Consider the following 8,208-nt stretch of genomic DNA (forward strand, 5'->3'; position numbering starts at 1 on the left):
TACAGTGACAACAACACAGTACGATGTCCGGCATCATGAAAAAGGAGTTCAAAAAAATGGGAGGTCTGATTTGAAGAGACGGAAGATCCGAGAGAAAAGGAGACCCGCCCTTATGAATTCGAATTGATAGAGAATCGGATCTTTGATTTGAAGAGAGGGAAGATCCGAGGAAAATGAACCCGCCTTTATGAATTCGAATTGATAGAGAATTCAAATGGAAGCAGGATTTCTGATTGGTCAAGACAAGGAAAGTGAATATTGTGCCCGCCAGGGAAATGATTTGGTGAGACCTAAAACCACGCAAGAACTTTTTAAGTTACTTGTCACTTTCTTGCTATGTTTTCTTACTTTAAATTCAGTAGGAATTTATTGAAACGGTGATTTTAAGTTATTTGTTTTATAAATTAAATATTTGATTTGGTGGGATCTAAAACCAGCCAGAGACTTTTTTTTTTTTAAGTTCCTTGTCACTTTTTTGGTATATATTCTGACTTTAAATTTAGTGGGAATGTAAAGGAATAGTGATTTTAAGTTATTTGTTTAATAATGTAAATATTTTAGGAATTGTTTTTATGGCTAATTTATTTGTATTAAAATATATATATTAAAGAATTAAAAATTAGTATTTTATTTAAAAATTATATTACTAAATTTAATATATATATATTAAATTTAAATATATAAATAAAATTAAAAATATTATTTTGGTAGTCAATGTAGAGGATTACGACAAGGTGTTATGTTAAGCAATTTGTGGTGTAAATGCTATTAGTTCTAAAATTTATGGATAAAAATTCATCTATGTTAAGGGTTAGTGTGGCCGAGGCCATTGCTATCATGAGTGATTTCAATAGCATGGCCCAAGCCACTGCTATCCCAGATTGATTTCCATAACTTAGATGCCTATAAATCACGACTACTCAAACTACATATTAAGTGTGCTATTCTCCTCAAGATTCGCACCAGCTAAAAAAACTAAAATTGTTATTTTAATTTAGACACTGAAAATACCTTCTATTAAATTTATATCTCATGGTCATACATAAAAGTTAAAATATGAAATATTTGAAATTTATGCATAATGTATTAACTATCCCAGATTGATTTCCATAACTTAGATGCCTATAAATCACGACTACTCAAACTGCATATTAAGTGTGCTAATCTCCTCAAGATTTGCACCACCTAAAAAACTAAAATTGTTATTTTAATTTAGACACTGAAAAAACCTTCTATTAAATTTATATCTCATGGTCATACATAAAAGTTAAAATATGAAATATTTGAAATTTATGCATAATGTATTAATTATGGATAATTTAATTTAAAATATTATATTATTTATATATAATTTAAAAAGAAAAATAGTGGTATAATTATTTTTTTTATAAATAGGTTATTTTAGTAGTATAATAATAATATATTTTTTCCAAATTGAATTTAGCTGGTGTGGTTTAGAGAAATGTTGTCATTGTTTTATTATACACGTGTAATTCTAGAATGTCATAGGTTGAACTCGACCTTATTACGTTGAGAGGTGCTTTTTATCTCTATATTTTTATAGTTGGGTAATTCAATCAATTCTTATTCAACTTGAAGTTGACACATGACCTTTTTGAAATAAAAATAAAATATTATTTAAATTATATATAAAAAAAATAATAAAACAATGTCCGCCATAATAAAAAGTAAAAATGAATAAACATGTTTTGTGTGGAGAGAGATAAGGAAACTAAAAGTAAAAAATTGTATATTTTCACTTGATTACGAGCAAATATATAATTTTTATATTTTTTAAAAATAATTCAAACACATAAATTAAATAATTTGTTTGAATATCTATATAGACTCTTTTATTTCAACATTATTTCGTTGCATCCAGAGGAGCTCTACAACTTGGAGAAACTTGGATATGTGTAGGCTATGTGTAAGTGATAACTTTATTGCAAGTAAGATGTGTATGACTTAGATGTGGAAGCATTACCTGTAATGTAATATGTGTATGTAAACAAGTTTTAAATGTCATTTCTTGAGTAAAATATTTTAAAAATTCTAAATATGTCATAGTTTTTCATATTTTATAAACTTTAATGTTTTTTTAGTTATAAATATTACCAAAAACTATATTTTAAGATAATAATTTGGAAAATATTTTAAATTATTTAAATATCTCGTAGTTTTTCTTATTTCTTAATTTTTATTGTTTTTTTAGGTATAAATAGGCACAAATCATATATCTCATAACAAATCATATACAACTTGTGTGGGCCTAATGGTTAAGAGCATGTGTTTCCTCCTAAAATGTCAAAACGGGGTAGTGTATGCATTATTATTATCCCACAGTGATTTGACTATTAAGTCTAGTAAGGCATACATACACCACCCCACTGTGGTTTTGAACCCGTGATTTCTTATAAGGAAACACATGCTCTTAATGTCTTTGTAGGCTTAGCAATCAAATCGTTCTGCAGAGGTGGGTCCCTTGTGCCACAAAAAAAACGTCTTCACATACCAATTTGGTGTTTGGCTTGGTCATGACCTTAACATTAGATAATAATATAATAATAATAATATTCACCTATTTTCAAGATAAAGAAAACATAATGAGTCATATTTACCTATTTTTAAAGAGACAAGAGTCCATGATATTAAGTGGTATATCGTATTTGATGTAAATATAAAATTATTTTTTAATCATTTGTTAAATTTGAAATAAAAATTATTTTAAATTTTATCACCTGAATTGTAAGAAAAAATTACATTTATACATATAACTATGTTTCTCGATTTTTTTTCTTTTATTATCCATTCAGAAAATTAAAATAGAAACAAATGTTTATAATTTTCATAAAATTGTTATCATGTACCATTAAACTTATTTTTAGTGCAGTTCATGCATGGATATATATTGTATTCATTAAAACTACAATTTTATAGTATACACGGAAGATCAAATATTAATTGAAATGAGTTCTTTTACGCTTTTTTGTTTTGTATGGCTCACACTTTTTCCCATCACAGCCAACAATTCAATAGGTTGATCAATATCCATTTGGTGAGAAATTCGAGGACCTAAAAGCCAGGGGACATATAGCCAATGAGAAATTAATGAATCAATGTTGATCTTTTATGCGTTCTTTTCCAATTTTTGGTTTGGTTTTGTCGTCATGCCAACTCCATGTCAACCCACAGGTTTGGTAGATATTGATCAAGATCCATTTTTTTTGAGGGATTGAAAGAGTATGAAAACGGTGAGAAATATAGCCAATGAGAAATTCAAGAATGAAGGATCAATATCCATTTGTTGAGGCAGTGAAAGAATATGAAAACACGAGACATATAGCCAATGAGAAACTTAAGAATGAGGGTTTATCTTAATATAATTGGTCATTTTATGAATACAATTGGTATATTCTCTTATATATATATCTACATGTTGTTGTAGCGAGTACAACCACTCTCCAAAATTTTGGCCTGCACCCAATTTTGGAACCTCCCTTGAGAGTTTCAGTTGATGTTTGCACACACTCGGGTTCACTTTGTGAGCTCGTGTGAGTCATTGCATCTACTATGCTTGTTCATTTCACCCAAGTTTTACATGTTCATGTCAAATTCATTCTTGCAACCATGTTCTGGTTATGCTCAAAGTCTTCGCTTCATGTGTGCTTGTTGTGTTTGCAATGAAAACATCTATCGCACACACACATGGAGACGTTCAATGTTGCGCAAGCATCGTCACGGTCGACCAACCATCAATCACAAGTGTCACACTTGTCATTTGTACCATCAGTCAGTCATGTTGAACATGTATGTCTGGATGATTTGAGTCATTTCTTCATCAAGTCATGCAACTGTGTGTTCGCGAGATCACATATGCATCTTTCACTCATTCACACACTTAGTCATTTTATTGAAGTTCTGACGACCCGAATCCTCTTTGAAATTCAAACCATCACCCCTCCATCGACTCGATCGACTGTCACCCAGAATAGCACAGAAGCACCAAGCAAGTTATTTCAAGTTGCGCTGCTTCCAAGCAAATCAATCAGTCTCCATGCTGGTTAACCGGAGAGTTTGACTCAGCAGCTACCCTAGGGCTAACTTCGCTAAAAAAATGCATAGAAGCTGCAAGCATTGCCTGCTCTGCTGACTGAGAAAATTGCACAGACAGGCCGGACAAACACCTAGTGCCCATCCCTGTCTCCCCTAGAAAATTGCGCAATTTTTCTAGCCATCCCTCTCGACAATTGATCAGCTACTCACCTAGAAAATTGCACATTTTTCATGAGCAATCCCTCTGCTACCCAGCAATCCACTCAACCCAGAAATTGCAAAGAGGTGATCAGCAGGCTTGCCTCCCAGTATCAGCGCAATTTTTCTCGCAAGCAGCGGACTGTAAGTTCCCCTTTGGGATTGCGTAATTTCTGATGCCAGTGACCCAATAGCCAATTGCAGTTCCCTCTAGGAATTGCATAGTTTTGGCTACCAAGCTTCTGGTCAGTTCCTCCAAAAAATTGCACAATGTTTGTCATGTTCCTCCAAAAAATTATGCAGTTTTTGTTGCCAAGTGTCGCTGCTCGATCGTTCCAGAAACTGAGTAGATTTTGTGTGCCTAACCTTTTTGCAACCTGAGATTTTCCCCTAAAAAATTGTGTAGTTTTGTCCTCCAGCTGAGCCAGACCTCGCGGAAAGTCATTGTCGATCCGGATTGCTCATCTTCATCACCCAGTGACTATTACGCAGTTTTCATCAACAGTGCCCTGAGCCTCCATCTTGTCGATCCGGATTGCTCATCTTCATCACCCAGTGACTATTACGCAGTTTTCATCAGCAGTGCCCAGAGCCTCCATCCCGCCTCGCAACCTTGTTTCCTCTCCCGGTCACCTGCATCCAAAATCATCATGTATCATGGTAGACTAGGAGGTTTTTGGATTTGATGTCATCTCGTCATGAGTGACTGCATGAACAAGTACACAAACAAACATGGTGTGACGACAGATGGGATGAACGAAGGGAGCACATGCAGAAGGACAGGTTCACCAACAGATGGAGAAACGATGCATGTAAAGAGATGTGCTCTCGAATGGATGATTATGCAAAGGTTTGTTCATAGACGGATGAACGAGCGAACATGCACCTTTCGTGACGAATCTGTCAAGCCTTCCAACATATAAGCAAGGAGAAACATGGAAAAGAAACATCAAGCAAGCTAGTGAACATCAAAGAGTCTACGCACTTTTCCATGCAGAGGTGAAGCTGTGACACACCATAAGGACATCCATCACCTAACAGCACTATAGCTTGACATGCACACCAATAGCAGCACGAATGTACCAACACTATCATTTCGAGTCATGTTATGAGTCATGTCATCCACATCTTTACTGTGGGCCATATTGTCTATCAATGTAATGTAACGTGGAAGTCCAAGAGACCCACTTGTTGTACAAAGAGTCATGTCAAGTTGAAGAGTCTTGGAAGTCAAACAATCATGAGGGTAGTTGAACAACCACAAGGGTCAGTTTCACCCTTGGCTATAAATACCCCCTCATTTGTATATTCAAAGGACATTTCACCTCAACTCCTCCCACATAGCCAAGAGAGTCTGTAATCTTTTCTTTGAGGAATAAGTAGTGGCTCCAACACCTTGCTCACGGAGTCATTAATTTATGGTGTAACGATGTGTCTTGGAACTTTCGCTTAATTCAGAAGCCTGCTAACAACCCAACACATTTTCACACATGTATTGTATCTTTTGTAAGACTAATCTTTAACACTTATAATGCATGTTGCTTGAAACTGTGTTTTACACTTGAACTAATTCACTTGTTGTAATACACATATGTTAATGAAAATGTGTTGTATATGTTGTTAACATTGTCTCACACGTGTAGACTACTCTCCCGGACATCAGACGAGCCTTTCACATAAAACTTGCTATAACAACTGTTGTACTCACGCAGACTAATCCGCTAAGTGTTAAACGTGTTATCTTCCCTTATGTGTTGTGACTGCTGCATCTGTGTGGATTGTTCCATCAGAATCCGCGCATTTCCTATTGTGTGGTGTGTTCCTAGCACAGTTGTGACTTCTCCCAACCGACTTGGGACTCACTCTTACCCTCTTCCTCTACAGTGAAAGAACCATTGACACAAGTGACACTTACACTCGCCAGGCATGCGAACCTCACTTCTTGAATACAAAGCAAACCACTTTCTTGTGTAGACAAGCAAGAGTTGAGGGAAATCCTTAAGAAAATGGCAACCGAACCATCTTACCGGATGGGACTCCCACACCAAATGGTGTGATGTCTAGTTGGGACTTCATACCAGGGTGATCCCCTGAATGTCGCGGGTCCAACACTGTCAACACACATATATTTGTTTATTTATAAGATTTTATTTATATTTAAATTTTTAATATTTGTAGAAATGAGGTAGAGTTGGTGATATTGTAAAGTTATGTTACGTTATGTAAACATTTTGATTTGGTCAATTTAAATAAAAATTAATAATAATAATAATAATTAATTTATAATCTATAATAATTAATGATTACTAATTAAACTAGATAGATCCATCTTAACTCCATATCTATCAAGTCCCAAGAGAGAAATCTCTAAAGGTTTCAAACATTTCCTCAAGTTTCGCACTCAAAAAAAGGTTTGCGCCTTGAGAGATTTCATCCCTTTAGGGAGCTTGATATATCTGAAGTTAAGATGGATATATATATATATATATATATATATATATATATATATATAGAGAGAGAGAGAGAGAGAGAGAGAGAGAAATATGTTAATGTTGACCATAATAAAATATTTCAATACCCGAAAAATGTAATTTGAAAGTAAAAAAATCAATTAGTATTTAATAAAAATAATAAGAGAAAGAGGCAAAATTCATTTTATTTTTAAGTTAAGATGGATCTATATTGGTATATATGTATATAGAGAGATAGAGTAAAAAAAAAAAACTTAATGTTGACCATAATAAAATATTTCAATACCCCAAAAATGTATTTGAAAGTAAAAAAATTAATTAGTTTTTAATAAAAATAATAAAAGAAAGACGCAAAATTCATTTAATTTTTAACACACAATTAACCTGTGACAATTAAAAATTATTATTTATGATTAAAAAATTAGTGTTTATCATAAATAAAATATTTCAATATATATCGATGATTGAAAAGGAAGAACTATATGTATAATATGAAAAGAATTGAAAACTCAATATTATATATTTTGGTCCCTTTTCAACTATATTTTTTCATTAATTTTGTATAAAATACAATAAAGATTTATTGGAATTGTAAGTTTAAGCTGTGCGATCTACACAATCCAAGTGACTAAGTAGATTTCTAGGGATTCAATCTATTTATGCATTCAAAAAAATACAATTTAAGCCTTAGAGAAGTGATATCTATATATTTGGATAGATAAATAGATTCATTTTAACCACATATCTATCAAAGGGAAAAGGGGATCAAATCTCTTGAGATACAATTTTTTTTCACTCTAAAATAAGTTTTCACTTCAAAAGACTTTATCTCTATCTATAGTGGCTAGATTTGTGGCAAAAATTAATCTACACTGATAATAAAAAAATTGATGTAATGACTTTGATCATTTTTGTCTAAAAATATCAAAGAAAATGTTATATATAAGTAAAGTTATGTAGACGTTTTTTAAAATATTTTTTTAATTAAACTTAATTTATATAAGATAACCCCCCATATCCAAGAATTATTATTTTTCAACCAAATGATAGACCCTATCAGATCTCTTATGACAGATCCCAGGCTCAGAATTAAACACTTATCTGATCGAATGTTAAGGAACGTAGAGTGCCATCAATGTGGTTCAGTCAACATTACTATGGTTTGTCCAAAACATTCTCCCTGGTCTCTACTTCAACGATGTATCACTCTCTAGCATATGCATTCACTCCTAAATTCCTTCCTGCAAGCAACAAATTCAAGCAAGCATTGTCTTGTTCTTGTGCACAGAGCCATTACTTACTTTTTTTTCTGAACATCTCAGTCCCAAGGAAGTACTTATGGTTCGCGAGAGAGGCAGAGCCAGATGTGGAGGTAGAAGACATGGTCGTCCACCCCTCTCTCCTTGGCATGGAAAACCAGAGGATATTTTCGATCTAGAAATTATGCCACACATTCTCAGTCTGGTTGCAACAAAAGTGGAGGAAC

This window comes from Pinus tabuliformis, chromosome 4_1 (genome assembly GCF_031772625.1).
Source record: "Pinus tabuliformis cultivar Carrire ecotype Pingquan chromosome 4_1, CPIR1, whole genome shotgun sequence".
In the NCBI taxonomy this organism is placed as follows: domain Eukaryota; kingdom Viridiplantae; phylum Streptophyta; class Pinopsida; order Pinales; family Pinaceae; genus Pinus; species Pinus tabuliformis.